At 45.5% G+C, this 18,146-nt stretch overlaps 1 long non-coding RNA gene and 1 other non-coding gene across 3 annotated transcripts in view; one reads left to right on the top strand and one right to left on the bottom strand.

Moving 5' to 3' along the window:
• LOC119628311 (uncharacterized) overlaps positions 1-18,015 on the bottom strand; it is a 41,329-nt gene extending 23,314 nt beyond the window's left edge. Inside the window, exons 1-2 of one of the 2 annotated variants that reach the window (XR_012092761.1) lie at positions 16,994-17,103; positions 10,781-10,901 (exon numbers count right to left, since the gene is read on the bottom strand). This is a non-coding gene — a long non-coding RNA (uncharacterized lncRNA). Of the gene's footprint in view, positions 1-10,780; positions 10,902-16,993; positions 17,104-17,938 lie in introns of those variants that run through there. The other variant, XR_012092762.1, reaches the window with a different exon arrangement.
• On the top strand, positions 12,467-12,597 carry LOC119618400 (small nucleolar RNA SNORA76). Its single transcript, XR_005234711.2, has one exon. It is a non-coding gene; the product is annotated as a small nucleolar RNA SNORA76 (small nucleolar RNA).
• Positions 18,016-18,146: the final 131 nt, after the last annotated feature.

Raw genomic sequence — 18,146 nt, 5'->3', positions numbered from 1 at the left:
CCCATCTCAGTCTCCCAAATAGCTGGGACTACAGGCATGTGCCACCACACTCAGCTAACTATTTTAACTTTTTGGTACAGATGAGGTCTCACTGTGTTGCCCAGGCTGGTCTCAAACTCTTGAGCTCAAGCGATTCTCCCTCTTCAGCCTCTCACAGTGCTGGGATTACAGGCATGAGCCACTGGGCCCAGTTCCTTCGGATAATATCTTATTGCTCATTAACATCTTTCTCTTTTAGACTGAAGAACTCCCTTTAGCATTTCTTGTAGGACAGGTGTGGTGTTGATGAAATCCCTCAGCTTTTGTTTATTTGGGAAAGGCTATTTCTCTTTCATGTTTGAAGGATGTATTTTGCTGGATATACTATTTCTAGGGTAAAAGGTTTTTTTCCTTCTGCACTTAAATATGTCATGCCACTCTCTCCTGACCTATGAAGTTTCCACTGAAAATTCTACTGCCAGATGAATTGGAGCTCCATTGTATGTTATTAATACTAGTTTATTTTCTCTTGCTACTTTTAGGATTCTTTATCCTTGACCTTTGAGAGTTTATTCAATGCCTTGAGGTAGTCCTCTTTGAGTTAAATTCTTGGTGTTCTACAACCTTCTTCTTTGTTTGTTTTTTGGGTTTTTTTCTTCTCTTTTCTTTTCTTTTTTTCTCTTTTCTACAATCTTCTTTTTTTTTGAGACGAAGTCTTACTCTTGTCCCTCAGGCTGGACTGCAATGGCGTGACCACGGCTCACTGCAACCTCTGCCTCCCAGGTTCAAGTGATTCTCCTGCCTCAGCCTCCCGAATAGCTGTGATTACAGGTGCCTGCCACCAGGCCCAGCTAATTTTTGTATTTTTAGTAGAGACAGGGTTTCACCATGTTGGCCAGGCTGGTCTCGAACTCCTGACCTTAGGTGATCTGCCCGCCTCAGCCTCCCTAAGTCCTGGGATTACAGGCGTGAGCCACCGCTCCCAGCCTTACAATCTTCTTATACTTGAATACTGATATCTTTCTCTAGGTTTGGGAAGTTCTCTGTTATTATCCCTTTGAACAAACTTTCCACTCCTCTCTCTCTCTCTACCTCCTAAGGCCAAAAACTCTTAGATTTGCCCTTTTGAGGTTGTCTTCTAGATCTTGTAGGCATGCTTTGCTTTTTAAAATTCCTTTTTCTTGTCTCCTCTGTGTCTTTTTTTCTTTCTTTCTTTCTTTCTTTTTTTGAGATGGAGTCCCACTCTGTCACCCAGGCTGCAGTGCAGTGGCGCGATCTCGGCTCACTGCAAACTCCACCTCCTGGGTTCACACCATTCTCCTGCCTCAGCCTCCCGAGTAGCTGGGACTATAGGCGCCCGCCACCATGCCCGGCTAATTTTTTTGTATTTTTTTAGTAGAGGCGGGGTTTCACTGTGTTAGCCAGCAAGGTCTCGATCTCCTGACCTCGTAATCCGCCCGCCTCAGCCTCCCAAAGTGCTGGGATTACAGGCAGGAGCCACTGCACCCAGCCTGTGTATTTTCGAATAGCCTGTCCCCAGTCTCACTAATTCTTTCTTCTGCTTGATCAATTCTGCTGCTAAGCAACTCAGACACATTCTTAAGTATGTCAATTGCATTTTTCAACTCCAGAATTTCTGCTTGGTTCTTTTTAATTATTTCAATCTCTTTGTTAAATGTATCTTAATAGGGCCAGGCACGGTGGTTCACGCCTGTAATCCCAGCAATTTGGGAGACTGAGGCAGGCGGCAGATCACCTGAGGTCAGGAGTTTAAGACCAGCCTGGTCAACATGGCGAAACCCTGTCTCTACCAAAAATATAAAAATTAGCCAGGCGTGATGGCATGTGCCTGCAATTCCAGCTGCTTGGTGGGAGCCTGAGGCATAAGAATCACTTTAACCCAGGAGGCGGAGGTTGCAGTGAGCCGAGATCACGCCACTGCACTCCAGCCTGGGGGACAGAGCGAGAGACTCTGTCTCCAAAAAATAAAAATAAATAAATTTATCTAATAGGATTATGAATTCCTTCTCTGTGTTATCTTGAGTTTCTTTGAATTTCCTCAAAACAGCTACTTTGGATTCTGTCTGAAAGGTCACTTATCTCTGTCTCTCTCGGACTGGCCCCTGGTGCCTTATTTAGTTAATTTGGTGAGGGTATGTTTTCCTAAATGGTCTAGAAGCTTGTGGATGTTTGTCAGTGTCTGTGTATTGAAGACTCAGGTATTTTTTGTAGTCTTCACAGTCTGGGCTTCTTTGTACCCATCCTCCTTAGAAAGGCTTCCCAAAGGGCCTTGGGTGTTGTGATCTAAGTTTTTGGTTACTGCAACCATATCTGCATTAGAGGACACCCCAAGCCCAGTAATGCTGTAGATCTTGCAGATTCATGAAAGTACCACCTTGGTGGTCTTGGTTAAAATCCAGAAGAATTCTCTGCATTACCAGGAGCAGATTCTTGTTCTCTTTCCTTACTTTCTCCCAAATAAATGAAGTTTCTCTCTCTCTCTCTCTCTCTCTCTCTCTCTGCTGAGCTGCCTGGAGTTGGGGGAATAGGTGGCACAAGCACCCCTGTGGCCACCACCACTAGGACTGCTCTGGGTCACATCGGAAGCCAGCACAATACTGGGTCTTGCCCAAAGCCTGCCTGCAGCCCACTACCTGACTTCCGCTTATGTTTGCTCAAGGCCCGAGGGCTCTACAATCAGCAGGTGGTGAAGCCAGCCAGGCTTGTGTCCTTCCCTTCAGGGCAATGAGTTACCCCAGGCCCCAGGCAGGTCCAGAGATGTTGTCTGGTAGCAGGGCCTGGAGTTGGAAACCTTCGAAATCTACCTGGTGCTCTATTCTACTGCAGCTAAGCTGGCACTGAAACCACAAAACAAAGCTCTTCCCACTCTTCCCTCCCTTTGCCAGGGCAGAGGAGTCTCTCCCCATGTCCACCACCACAGGCCCACAGAGAGTACTGCCAGGGCACTGACGAAGTTCACTTAAGGCCCAAGGACTCGTCAATCAGCTTGTGGTGAATGCTGCCAGGCCTGGCACTCACGCTTTAGGGTAGTGGGTTCCCCTCTGGCCCGGGATACGTCCAAAAATGCTGTTCAAGAGCCAAGGCCTGGAATCAAGGACCCCAAAAGCCCACTCAGTGCTCTTCCCCACTGTGGCTAAGCTGGTACCTAAGCTGATTTTTGGTTCTGATGAAGGTGTTCTTTTGTGTAGACAGTTGACAAATTTGGTGTTCCTTCAGGGAGAACAATAGGTGGAGGCTTCTATTCAGCCATCTTGTTCCTCCTCCTATCCCAAGGCATTAAAATATTGATTAGGGCGGAGGCTGAGGCAGGCGGATCACCTGAGGTCAGGAGTGTAAGACTAGTCTGTCCAACAAAGCAAAACTCTGTTTCTACTAAACATACAAAAATTAGCCACGCGTGATGGCGCATGCCTGTAATCCCAGTTACTTAGGGGGCTGAGGCAGGAGAATCACTTGAACCCAGGAGGCGGAAGTTGTAGTCAGCTGAGATTGTGCCACTGCACTTCAGCCTAGATGACAGCAAAACTCTGTCTCAAAAATAAAATAAAATAAAATAATAATATAAAATAAAATATTGAGTCCAGGCACAGTGGCTCATACCTGTAATCCTAGCACTTTGGGAGGTGAGGCAGGTGGATCACGAGGTCAGGAGTTCGAGACCAGCCTGGCCAACATGGTGAAAACCCATCTCTATGAAAAATACAAAAATCAGCCAGGCATGGTGGCATGCTCCTACAGTCCCAGCTACTCAGGAGGCTGAGGCAGGAGAATTGCTTGAACCCAGGAGGCGGAGATTGCAGTGAGCCCAAGATCGCACCATTGCCTGGTCAACAGAGTGAGACTCCATCTCAAAAAATAATAATACATTGATTAAGGCTGGGCATGGTGGCTCACACCTGTAACCCCAACACATTGGGAAGCTGAGGCAGGATTGCTTGAACCTAGGAGTTTGAAAGCAGCCTGGGCAACATATTGAGAACTCATCTCTACAAAAAATTTAAAAATTAGACTTGGTGACTCACACCTGTAGTCCCACCTATTTGGGAGGCTGAGGTGGGAGGACTGCTTGAGCCTGGGAGGTCAAGGCTGTAGTGAGCCGTCATTGTACCACTGCACTCCAGTCTGTGTGATAGAGTAAGACCCTGTCTCAAAAAAAAAAAAAAAAAAAAAACCCGCCAGGCACGGTGGCTAACACCTATAATCCCAGCACTTTGGGAGGCCAAGGTGGGCTGATCATAGGATCACAAGGTCAGGAGATCGAGACCATCCTGGCTAACCCCATCTCTACGAAAAATACAAAAAAATTAGCTGGGCGTGATGGTGGGAGCCTGTAGTCCCAGCTACTTGGGAGGCTGAGGCAGGAGAATGGCGTGAACCTGGGAGGCGGAACTTGCAGTGAGCCAAGATTTTGCCACTGCACTCCAGCCTGGGCGACAGAGTGAGACTCCATCTCAAAAAAAACACAAAAAAACAAAAAAACCACACACACACACATATACACACACACACACACATATTGGCCATGCATAGTTGCTCACACCTGTAATCTCAGCACTTTGGGAGGCCAAGGCAGGTAGATCACTTGAGCTCAGGAATTTGAGACCAGTCTGGGCAACATGATGAAACCCCATCTCTACAAAAAATACAAAAATGAGTGGGGTGTGGTAGTGCTTGCCTGTTGTCCCAGATACTTGGGGAGCTGAGGTTAGAGGATGGTTTGAGACCGGCAGGTTGAGGCTGCAGAGAAGCCATGTTCGCACCTCTACACTCTAGCTTGGGCCAGAGAGTGAGACTGTCCACCTCTCTCTCTTTCTTTCTTGCTCCAGGGGACACCCCAAACCCAGTAATGCTGTAGATCTATATATATCTACATATATAGAGATTAGGCCAGGTATAGTGACTTGTGCTATAATCCCAGCCACTTGAGAGGCTAAGATATACATACATATAGATTAGGCCAGGCATAGTAACTCGTGCCTGTAATCCCAGCTATTCGGGAGGCTAAGACAGGAGGATCACTTAAACCCAAGAGTTTAAGACCAACCTGGGCAGTATAGCAAGATCCTGTCTCTCTCTCTCTCTCTCTCTCTCTCTCTATATATATATATGTGTGTGTATATATATATATATATATGAAGCTCTATGTCAGTGTGCAAGCATGTCAAGTGGTGAACTTTAGTATAAGGGTAACCAAGTGGTGACCCAGTCATTTCATGGGGACCTTTCCTAGCCATCAATATTTTTTCTGTTGGGCTGATCCATTCCTCAGAAACCATTCTCTTATCTCACTTAGAAGGGTATAAGTCCAGCTGCCAGCCTTTTGGGGACTGGGTGAGAGAAGGTGACTGGAGGTCTTACCATTTGGTATGCAGAATTTCACTTAAAGCCCCTCTCAGGTTGCCTGGTCTCCTGAAATCCAGAACCCCTTTAGTTCAGCCACTCCAGAATATAAACCTCTAGTCATCTGCCAGGACCAAGGACAGGTTGTGCTCTCACTGCACTCAGCTGAGCAGGATGGAATCAACCAATTCTTTTCTTTTTAAAATTATTTTTGTATTTTAAAAATATTTTCATCCAGCTCAAAATGTCAACAACCAATTCTTTTTTTTTTTTTTTTGAGACAGGGTCTCACTCTGTCACCCAGGTTGGGGTACAGTGGCATGATCATAGCTCACTGCAGCCTCAACCTCCCAGGCTCAAGTGATCCTCCCACATCAGCCTCCTGAATAGCTGGGACTACAGGCACCCACCACCATGCTCGGCTAATTTTTATTTTATTTTATTTTATTTTTGAAACAGGGTCTCACTATGTTGCCTAGGTCTCAAACTCTTGGGTTCAAGCGATCCTCCCTCTGCAGCCTCCCAAAGTTCTGGGATTACAGGTGTGAGCCACCATGCCTGGCCATCACACATCTTTTAAAAACCATTGTTTCGGCAGAGCTTGAGGAAGTAACCAAGACACACGTGTATTAGTCTGTCATGTTAAATCACTAGTCCCTCTGTGAAACACTGCCTTCTCTTTTCTGAGATACCACCATCAGTTCTCCTGCCTCTCTGGTGTTCTTGCCCAATATTCTTAGATGGCTTTTCTTCCTCCGCTCCATCTTTAAATATGGAAGGCCCGTATCTTGCTACTAGGCACCTACTCTTCTGTATGTTCCTTCCCTAGATGATCTCATCTGTGTCAGGCATAAAGGCAAAGGCAAAAGACATTTTACTTTGTCTACAGCAAAAAGGGATTATATCTCCATCCTGACCTCTCTGTCTAGCAGACTAGTAGACCTTGCCTCTTGTATATCTTTTTTTTTCTTTTTCTTTTTCTCTTTTGAGACAGGGTCTCACTCTGTCGCTCAGGTTAGAGTACAGTGGTGTGATCATGGCTCACTGCAGCCTCAACCACCTGAGCTCAAATGATCCTCCTGCCTCGGCTTCCCAAGTAGCTAGCATCACAGGTGCACGCCTCCATACCAGGCTAATTTTTTAAAGAATTTTTTGTAGAGATGAGGTCTCACTATGTTGCCCTGGCTGTGTCCTCTATAACAGTAAACAGCAGAATTCTTTTTCTTTCTTTTTCTTCCTTCCTTCCTTCCTTCCTTCCTTCCTTCCTTCCTTCCTTCCTTCCTTCCTCCCTCCCTCCCTCCCTCTTTCTTTCTTTCAAGAGGGAGTCTCACTCTGCCACCCAGGCTGGAATGCAGAGGCTCACTGCAACCTCTACCTCCCAGATTCAAGTGATTCTCCTGCCTCAGCCTCCCAAGTACCTGGGATTACAGGTGCCCACCACCACGCCTGACTAATTTTTGTTTTTTTAGTAGAGATGGGGTTTCACCATGTTGGGAAGGCTGGTCTCGAACTCCTGACCTCAGGTGATCCACCCACCTCAGCCTCTCAAAGTGCTGGGATTATAGGGATGAGCCACCATGCCTGGCAACAGAATTCGTAATATCCTATCCAAAACCTGCTACCCTCTAAACAGTGGTCGTCTCTTGGTCTTTTCTATTTCAATTACTCAAGCCAAAACCCAGGAGTCATCCTTGATTCCTATTTCTCTCACTCAAGCATGCAAACCATTAAGACCTAGCAACTCCACTTCCACACATATGCTGGCCCATCCCTTTCTGTCCATCTCTGATAGTCCATCCAAGCCATCATCTTTCCTGGTCTCTTACAATAGCCTCTTTCTGGCCCCCTTGCTTCTCTTCTCCTCCCACTTTTCCTTCATCCTCCCCTTACCCCATATATTCTCCCCATAGTGGCTAAGATAATCTTTTTGTTCATTTGTTATTATTTTTGCCTTATTTTCATATAATTAGAACTTTGCCATTCTTTTTCTTTTCTTTTTTTTTTTAAACACGGTCTTGTTCTGTCACCCAAGCTGGAGTATTGGAGTGCAGGGGCGTGATCATGGCTCACTGCAGCCTTGACCTCCCAGACTCAAGCAATCCTCCCACCTCAGCCTCCTAAGTAGCCGGGATTACAGGTGTGCACTACCACACTTGGCTAATTTTTGCATTTTTTTGTAGAGACAGGGTTTCACCATGTTGCCCAGGCTAACCTTGAACTCCTGGGCTCAAGACATCCGCCTGCCTCAACCTCCCAAAGTGCTGTGATTACAGGAGTGAGCCACTGCACCCAGCTTTACTTTACCATTCTTATATTACTTTTAACTGTTCTTTTCTTTCTTTCTTTTTTTTTTCATATTTACCCTAAGTTTTTTTTTTCAACTTTTATTTTAGAATTGGGGGTACATGTGCAGATTTGTTACAAAGGTATATTGCATGATGGTTAAGTTTCTGATTGAAAGATAAATCAGATCATGTCCCACCTTGGCTTAAACCCTGCAAAGGCTTCCAGTGCACTTATCATAGCCCAGACTCCTTATCTTGGTTTACAGTACCTGTATAATCCTACCCTTTCCAACATCTTCAACCTCATCTCTACTACTCCCCCTCTAGACTCTAGCCACACTGGCTTTTCTGAATATGACAAGCTCATTTCTATCTTTGTGTTTTTCACAGACTACTTCCTTTACCTGGGATGTTCCCCTTATTGTCATTTAAGCCTCAGTTTAAATGTCACCTCCTCAGAGAAACAATTCCTGACCAAAGTCTAAAGTAGCTACCAAACCACTCTATTTGTGTCACTTTCTTTTATTTTTCTGCCTACCACTTAGTTTTACCTGGTTTGTTCCCTCTACTTACTTATTGACTTGTTTACCCTCTCTCTGACTGGAGTGTAAGTTTCATGAGAGCAGGGATCTGATCTGTTTTAGTCAGAGCAATACCCTTAGCATCCAGAGCAGTAATTATATGAAGTTGACATTATTAACTTGGTCAGGAGAGGGAACATTGAGTATTAACAGTTCCCTGAGGAGAAAAGTCGGGAGCTTTTGTTTGTTTGTTTGTTTGTTGTTGTTTGAGACAGAGTCTTGCTCTGTTGCCCAGGCTGGAGTGCAGTGGTGCGATCTCGGCTCACTGCAACCTCCACCTCCCGGGTTCAAGTGATTCTCCTGCCTCAACCTCCCGAGTAACTGGGATTACAGGCATGCACCACCACACCCAGCTTATTTCTGTATTTTAGTAGAGATGGGGTTTCACAAGGTTGGCCAGGTTGGTCTCAAACTCCTGACCTCAAGTGATCCACCTGCCTTGGTCTCCCAAAGTGCTGGGATTACAGGAGTGAGGCACCTGGCCAGAAGTTTTGCGTGTTATAAAGAGAGCGGGTAACCCATAGTGGTTATGCTAATTAAGCCCTGATAACTAGCATTCTGAGTAGAAATGAGTCTATGTATGAGTACGTACATAGTTGGCAGTATTTCTCAAGCTCGGCACTATTGGCATCCTGGGCTGGATAATTCTTTGTGTATGGTGGGGTGGCCGTGAGGGCTAACCTGTGCATTGCAAGATGTTCAGCAGCATCTCTAGTTTCTACCCACTAGATGCCATCCCAGTTGGGAAAACTCAAAATGTCTCTAGACATAACCAAATGTCTCTCATGGGACAAAACATTCCCCAGTTGAGAACTACTTGATTAAAAGATGTTCCAGCTGGGCGCAGTGATTCATGCCTGTAATCCCAGCACTTTGGAAGCTGAGGCAGGTGGATCACCTGAGGTCAGGAGTTTGAGACCAGCCTGACCAACATGGCGAAACCCCGTCTCTACTAAAAATACAAAAATTAGCCGGGCACAGTGGCGGGCACCTGTAATCCCAGCTACCCGGGAGGCTGAGGCAGGAGAATCACTTGAACTTGGAAGGCGGAGGTTGCAGTGAGCCGAGATTGTGCCACTGCACTCCAGGGTAGGAGACAGAGTGAGACTCTGTCCCAAAAAAAATAATAAAAATAAAAGTAAAAAATAAAAGATGCTCCATTTTGCATTAGTCAAAAATAAGTCTTCACTTTGGTCTGGTAAAATCTGGGCATCCAAGGGTCATTCAAAGTTCATAGTATTTTATCAGCTTCAGTAGTTAGAGCCTATGGCAATGAAACAATAGTTTCGATCATTCCTAAGCAAGTGTTATTGTAAGTGAAAAATTAATTTTTATAGTCCCTCTTCCTGAGACAATAGGATAACCTCACAAAGGGTCAACACATGATCAGGTTCTGAGATCTTTGCTACCATCTTAGTTTCTTTCAGATGCCATTCTCACAAGATTCCATTTTGTTTATCGGAGTAATCTTAATCTTTTGTTGTAGAATTGCTGGATGCATAAAACAGGATGGTGGCTGCACAACAACTGGCACTTCAAAACCTGTGAACAGGCCAGGCGTGGTGGCTCATGCCTGTAATCCCAGCACTTTGGGAGGCCGAGGTGGGTGGATCACTTGAGGCCAGGAGTCAAAGACCAGCCTGGGCAACATGGTGAAACCCTGTCTCTACTAAAAATACAAAAATTAGTTGGGTGTGGTGGCGCGTGCCTGTAATTCCAGTTACTCAGGTGGCTGAGGCATGAAAATCGCTTGAACCCAGAAGGCAGAGGTTGCAGTGAGCTGAGATCACATTACTGTACTCTGGTCTGGGAAACAGAGGGAGACTATCTCAAAAAAATAAACTAAACTAAAATTTAAAAACTACAACATGCTAACAAAAAATAAACAAGCAAATACGTAAAATAAAATTTCACGGCTGGGTGCGGTGGCTCACGTTTGTAATCCCAGCACTTTAGGAGGCCAAGGTGGGGGATCACCTGAGGTCAGGAGTTCGAGACCAGCCTTGCCAACATGGCGAAACCCCATCTCTACTAAAAATACACAAATGAGCCAGGCGTGGTGGCACACGCCTGTATTCCCAGCTGCTGGGGAGGCTCAGGCATGAGAAACACTTGAACCTGGGAAGCAGAGGTTGCAGTGAGCCGAAATTATGCCACTGCACTCCAGCTTGGGCAACAGAGTGAGACTCTGTCTCAAAGAAAAAAAAATCAGCAGATGAAGGGTGGGCAAGTATTTAAAAAAACAAAAACAAAAAAACCTGCTAACAACCGGGTGCAGTGGCTCAAATCTGTAATCCCAACACTTTGGGAGGCCGAGGTGGGCAGATCACCTGAGGTCAGGAGTTTGAGACCAGCCTGCCAATGTGCTGAAACCCTGTCTCTCCTAAAAATACAAAAATTAGCTGGCCGTGGTGGCGGGTGCCTGTAATCCCAGCTACTCAGGAGGCTGAGGCAGGAGAATCGCTTGAACCAGGAAGCGAAGGTTGCAGTGAGCTGAGATCACACCACTGGACTCCAGCCTGGGCCACAAGAGTGAGACTTCATCTCAAAATAAATAAATAAATAAATAAATACCTGATGGCCAGGTGTGGTGGCTCACGCCTGTAATCCCAGCACTTTGGGAGGCCGAGGTGGGCGGATCACGAGGTCAGGAGATCGAGACCATCCTGGCTAACACGGTGAAACCCCGTCTCCACTAAAAAAAAAAAAAAAAATACAAAAAATTAGCCAGGCGTGGTGGCAGGCGCCTACAGTCCCAGCTACTCGGGAGGCTGAGGCAGGAGAATGGCATGAACCCGGGAGGCGGAGCTTGCAGTAAGCTGAGATCGCCCCACTGTACTCCAGCCTGGGAGACACAGCAAGACTCTATCTCAAAAAAAAAAAGAAAAACCTGCTAACAATAACTTGACAACAGCAACAATTAGCAACAACTTAAATAATGTTTATAGTACACCCCAAATCAGCAAAAGCCCAAATCCCCCTAAAAGATTCCACAGATTAGTCTGGGCAGCATGGTGAGAACCCCTCTCCACAAAAAGTTTAAAAATTAGCTGGGCATGGTGTTGCACACCTGCAGTGCCAGCTACTTGGGAGGCTGAGGCAGGAGGATTGCTTAAGCCTTGGAGGTCCAGGCTGCAGTGAGCCGTGGTTGCACCACTGCACTCCAGCCTGGGTGTCAGAGAGAGACCCTGCCTCAAAAAAAGAAAAAAGAAAAGAAAAAAAGATTTCACAGATTGGTTTTCCCCACCTTGACTTGACTTGGCTTAGTTCTTGGATTTTATTTCATTTAATCTTCCCACCGCAGCCTCCTGAGTAGCTGGGACTACAGGCATTGTACCACCATGCCCAGCTAATTTTTATTTTTTGTAGAGACAGGGTCTCACTACCTTGCCCAGCCTGGTCTGGAACTCCTGGGCTCAAGCAATCCTCCCACCTCGGCCTACCAAAGTGCTGAGATTATAAGCATGAAGCACCGTGCCCAGCCTATTCTTGGATTTTACACTGAGATCTCTTGATTTAGTCTGAAGCGCTTCTCCAAATGCAACAGCTGTTAGTAGTTGGTATTAAGCAGCACCTTTTTAAATCAGTAAATAACCTAAAGTGATTCTATTGTCCAGCATGATTGCAGCAAATGAGTTAGAGGTTTTTTTGTTCAGCAAATATAACAGACAATCTTGTCTATACAATTTCATTTGCCAGTTCCACTGGAAAGGGCACTTTCTAACAAAACATTCTAAACTAGGCACCTCCAATGCAAGGTTGAGACTTATACATGAAGGGATGGAAACCACTGTGTCTGACTGCTAATTGAAGATTTGTATTTCAACAGGCATAGGGTTGACAGAACATTAGGTCATCTGAGAGACTAGCAACATTATTAAATTCCCAAAATGGCATATAAACCACTTCCAGAGGCCTCATTCCTTCTTCTCGTCAAGACCTACATTAATAGTAACATTACTGACCGGGCACAGTGGCTCCCACCTGTAATCCCAGCACTTTGGGAGGCCAAGGCAGGTGGATCATGAGGTCAAGAGATCGAAACCATCCTGGCCAACATGGTGAAACCCCGTCTCTACTAAAAATACAAAAATTAGCTGGGCGTGGTGTGTGTGCCTGTAATCCCAGCTACTCTGGAGGCTGAGACAAGAGAATCGCTTGAACCCGGGAAGTGGAGATTGCCGTGAGCCGAGATCGTGCCACTGCACTCCTGCCTGGGCGACAGAGCGAAACTCTGTCTCAAAAAAAAAAACCAAAAACACGCTGCCTTTGTACACCACGGCGCCTCCGCGTGGCGCCTGGGGTCAGGCTGCAGCAGTGCCAGAGCACGTGCTTGCATATAACTGGGGCCACCTGGCCCCCCGCGGATGGTCCTTTTAACAAGGAGATGGGGAAAAAAAAATTGATATTTAATGTGTCCGCTTTTTTTTTTTTTTTTTTTTGATACTGATCCTGGCTTTGTCGCCCAGGCTGGAGTGCAGTGGTGCGATCTCAACTCACTGGACAACCTCTGCCTCCTGAGTAGCTGGAACTACAGGCGTGCACCACAACGCCAGGCTAATTTTTTTGTATTTTTAGTAGATAGGGTCTTGCCATGTTGGCCAGGCTGGTTTCGAACTCCTGACCTCAGGTGATCCGCCCACCTCGGCCTCCCAAAGTGCTGAGGTTACAGGCCTGAGCCACCACACCTGACCTATAGTTAATGTGTCAACTTTTTTTTTTTTTTTTGAGAGGGAGTCTCGCTCTGTCGCCCAGGCTGGAGTGTGGTGGCCAGATCTCAGCTCATTGCAAGCTCCGCCTCCCGGGTTCACGCCATTCTCCTGCCTCAGCCTCCCGAGTAGCTGGGACTACAGGCGCCCACCACCTCGCCCGGCTAGTTTTTTTATTTTTTAGTAGAGACGTGGTTTCACCGTGTTAGCCAGGATGGTCTCGATCTCCTGAATGTGTCAACTTTTATAAATGAATATAAATATGTCTCTCAAACTTATATTTTCACTAAAAAAATAGCAAAATAGAACTGGGTGCAGTGGCTCATGCCCGTAATCTCCAGCATTTTGGTAGGCCAAAATGGGAGGATCACTTGAGGCCAGGAGTTCAAGAACAGACTGGTCAATATAGTGAACCCCCATCTCTATTAAAAAATAAATAAATAAATAAAAGAGAAAAGCAAAATAGAGCTTTTGAATTGTCCATTTAAAAAAAATATTCTGGGTTTGGCAGATAAAATAGCTCTGACAAAAGTTTTGGATTAGTTAAAATCTAGAAAATGCCAAGCAAATTTAATTATTTTTATTATCTCTTATAAGATGAAGTAGCAAATCTTTGTAGTTTCCTTGAAATACAATGGAAACCCAGGAAACCCCTAAGGCATTTAAAGGGTGTAAAAGTCATCTTAATTATTTCATAATTCCAAATATACAGCCTGAATTTGAGGAAAGGACTATCAAAAAGACTTGTCAGAAGAGAAATAAAGATCACAGTGAATTCACAATAGCAAAGACTTGGAACCAACCCAAATGTCCACCAATGACAGACTGGATTAAGAAAATGTGGCACTGGGCGCAGTGGCACACGCCTATAATCCCAGCACTTTGGGAGGCCTAGGCGGGCAGATCACCTGAGGTCAGGAGTTCGAGACCAGCCTGACCAACATGGAGAAACCCCGTCTCTAAAAAAAACACAAAACTAGCCAGGCGTGGTGGCGCATGGCTGTAATTCCAGCTAGTTGGGAGGCTGAGGCAGGAGAATCGCTTGCCATTGCACTCCAGTCTGGGCAGCAATAGCGAAACTCACCATGGAATATTATGCAGCCATAAAAAAGGATGAGTTCATGTCCTTTGCAGGGACATGGATGAAGCTGTAAACCATCATTCTCAGCAAACTATCATAAGGACAGAAAACCAAACACTGCACAGTCTCACTCATAGGTGGGAACTGAACAATGAGAACACATGGACACAGGGAGGGGAACATCACACACCGGGGCCTGTCAGAGGGGTAGCAGGCTGGAGGAAGGATAGCATTAGGAAAAATACCTAATGTAAATGACGAGTTGATGGGTGCAGCAAACCAACATGGCACATGTATACCTATGTAACAAACCTACACATTATGCACACGTACCCTAGAACTTGAAGTATAATAAAAAAAAATTAAAAACTTTAAAAAAAAGATCACAGTGAATGGGTACAAAAATACAATTAGATAGAAGGAATAAGATCTAGAATTCAGTAGCCTAGATCTGGCCTAGGGTGGCTATAGTTAACAATAATTTATTGTATATAGTTCCTTTTTTTTTTTCTTTTTTTTGAGACAGAGTCTGCTCTGTCACCCAGGCTGGAGTGCACTGGCGCAATCTCGAATCACTGCAACCTCCGCCTCCCAGGTTCAAGTGATTCTCCTGCCTCAGCCTCCCGAGCAGCAGGAATTACAGGTTTGTGCCACCATGCCTGGCTAATTTTTGTGTATTTTGTAGAGATGGGGTTTCACCATGTTGGCCAGGCTGGTCTCAAACTCCTGAGCTCAAGCAATCCTCCCACCTTGGCCTCCCAAAGTGCTGGGATTAAAGGCATGAGCCACCACGCTCGGCCTTTCTTCAATTTTTTTTTTGAGACAAGGTCTTGCTCTGTCACCCTGGTTGGAGTGCAGTGGTATGATCTCCACTTACTGCGGCCTCAACCTCCCAGACTCAAGCAATCCTCCCACCTCAGCCTCCTGAGTAACTAGGATTGCAGGTACACACCACCAATCCCAGCTAATTTTTGTATTTTTTGTAGAGATGGGGTTTGCCAGGTTGCCCAGGCTGATCTTGGACGCCTGGGCTCAAATGATACTCCTGCTTTGGCCTTCCAAAGTGCTGGGATTACAGGCATGAACCACTGCACCCAGTCTGTATATTTCAGAATAACTAGAAGAGTGGAGTTGGAATGTTTCCAACACAAATAAATGATAAATGTTTGAGGAGATAAATATCCCAATTACTCTGATTTGATCATTACACATTGCAAGCTTGTATCAAAATATAACATGTACCCCATAAATATGTACAACCATTATGTATGCATAAAAATTAAAAATAAACATGACAAAATGTACCATTAAGAATATTAGTACCCCCCTGCAAAAAAATAAAAACAACAAAAGAAGAAAAAAAGAAAAAACAAAACAAAAAATAAATAAAAAGAAGAATATTAGTCTGAGGCCAGGTGCAGTGGCTCTGGTGAACCCAGAGGTTAAGATTGCAGTAAGCCATGTTTGTGCCCCTGCACCCTGGCTGGGTAATAGAGACTCTGTGTCAAAACAAAAATAAAACTGGGCAAAGGCTGGGCGAGGTGGCTCATGCCTTTGATATTCCCAGTGCAACCAGGCGTGGTGGCTCACGCCTGTAATCCCAGCACTTTGGGAGGCCGAGGCAGGTAGATCACAAGGTCAGGAGTTCGAGACCAGCCTGGCCAATATGATGAAACCCTGTCTCTACTAAAAATACAAAAATTAGCCGGGTGTGGTGGAGGCACCTGTAGTCCCAGTTACTTGGGAGGCTGAGGCAGGAGAATCACTTGAACCTCGGAGGCAGAGGTTGCAGTGAGCCGAGATCGAGCCACTGCACTCTAGCTTGGGCAACAGAGTGAGACTCCGTCTCAAAAAAAAAAAAAATGTATATATATACACACACACACACACACGCACACACACACGCACACACACACATATATACATATATACACACACATATATACATGTGTGTATATATATTCCCAGTGCTTTGTGAGACCAAGAGTTTGAGATGAGCCTTGGAAACATAGTGAGATCCCATCTCTACAAAAAGTAAAAAATAAAAAAATTAGCTGGGCATGGTGGCTCACACCTATAGTCCTAGCTACTTGGGAAGCTGAGGCAGAATTGCCTGAGCTCAGGAGTTTGAGGTTACAGTGAGCTATGATCACACCAGTGCATTCCAGCCTGGGTAACAGAGTGAGACCCTATCTCAAAAAACAAAACAAAACAAAGCAAAAACTAGGCAAAATACCTGAACAGATACCTCACCAAAGAAGTTATACAGATGATAATCACAGAAAAAGATACTCAACATCATATGTCATTAGAGAATTGCAAATCAAAAAACAATGAGTTACCACTACATACCTATTAGGATGGCTACAAATTTTTTAAAAAACTGGCAACACCAAATGCTTGTGAGGATTGCTGATGGAAATGCAAAATGGTACAGCAGCTTTGGAAGACAGTTTGGCGGTTTCTTACAAAAGTAACCATACTCTTACTATATGATATAGTCTTGCTCCTTGGTATTCACCCAAATGAGTTTAAAACTTATGTCCACTCGGCCAGGCGCAGTGGCTCACGCCTGTAATCCCAGCACTTTGGGAGGCCGAGGCAGGCGGATCACGAGATCAGGAGATCGAGACCATCCTGGCTAACCCGGTGAAACCCCGTCTCTACCAAAAACACAAAAAATTAGCCGGGCGTTGTGGCAGGCGCCTGTAGTCCCAGCTACTAGGCAGGAAAATGGAGTGAACCCGGGAGGCGGAGGTTGCAGTGAGTCGAGATCGCACCACTGCACTCCAGCCTGGGCGACAGATACAGGCTCCGTCTCAAAAAAAAAAAAAAAAAAAAGTAAAAAAAAATTTTTTTAAACTGGAACACAGAGGATAAGTAATCCTGCCTCACCCCTTGCCTCTCGCCCCTGCATGGGGCGAGGCAAGATTGATCAAACTCAGCAAGACTGAGGATGGATGCTGAACACAGAACTGAAGGATGAATGGGAATTACCTGAATAGAACAGGGGCTTGAGTGCAAGAAGAGGCGGGCATTCCTGCAGAGGAGAGCAATGGTAAGGGCCCCACGGTAGGCATCCGAGTAGGAGGGTGGAACTATGATGACAGAAGACTGAAAAACGATCGAATGAAACCAAATGATTGGGCGCCTTCTTTCGGATCCTTGACTTCCAGGGCCAGCAGTCTCTATTGGCTCTTATACCGTTGCTCTATGAGGTATTAATGTTTTTGTCCTTCAGCCTCCCCTCCAATTGCTGAGCTCCTGGTGTGTTTTGAGGAGTAGAAGGCAAAAAGAACCCTCTTGTTTTTCTTTGGATCCAGAGAGAGATTGAGCAAATAACAAAGCAAATGGTGTAAAGTGTCTTTTTGTTTAGTTTTTCTTGATCTTCCTATGAGAGGCAAATACATGTTAAGGATAGTTGAATCTGGGTAAAGGGTACAGAAATGTTCCTTACAAGATTTTTGTTGGCAACTGGTCCAAGTATGAAATTATTTCCAAATAGGAAGCTAAAACAAACAAAACAACTGGCCTTGGGAAACTGGCCAATCTTGAAGTAATCAAGTAATATTGTTAAGGGACAATCAGAATTGTGAAAACAACACGAATACGCCCCCTCCCTCCCCATCAAAAAAAAACCCTAAATTCTGTTCCCCCGTTGCTAATGTGTGATCCTGGCAAAGTCATCTAAGCCGCTGAGCTTCAGTTCCTCCACCCCAGAGAGTTGTTGCAACCATCAAATGAAAGAAAGTATATCAAAGCCTTTCATGAACTATATTATTGCTGCTACTGTAGAACTGGAAAGTGTACAACAATAATTTGGACTAGATCCAAAACTACTTTTGACACTTCTGAGACTGTGGCCGCGCCACTGTCACCTTCCAAAGGTCACCAGGCCTTTCCTGAGCTGGCATTGGCAGCGCACACTCTTGCCCGGCTCACCTTTCCAGGTAGACTGTGCTCGCGCTGCTCGGCTCTCCAGGTGGCCCCGGCAGCTGCCCGAGAGTGCAGGCGCGGAGGCAGACCACGTGAGAGCCTGGCCACGCCTTCCGACCTAGCCTCACTCTGGTCCCGCCCCTCTCGAACGCCTTCGCGGGATCGCCCTGGAAACGCATTCTCCGGGACAGGCAGCCGCCAATGGGAAGGGAGT

This window comes from Chlorocebus sabaeus, chromosome 4 (genome assembly GCF_047675955.1).
Source record: "Chlorocebus sabaeus isolate Y175 chromosome 4, mChlSab1.0.hap1, whole genome shotgun sequence".
NCBI lineage: Eukaryota > Metazoa > Chordata > Mammalia > Primates > Cercopithecidae > Chlorocebus > Chlorocebus sabaeus.
Note: the sequence above shows the minus strand (reverse complement) of the source record. Positions and strands in the feature narration are given on the sequence as shown.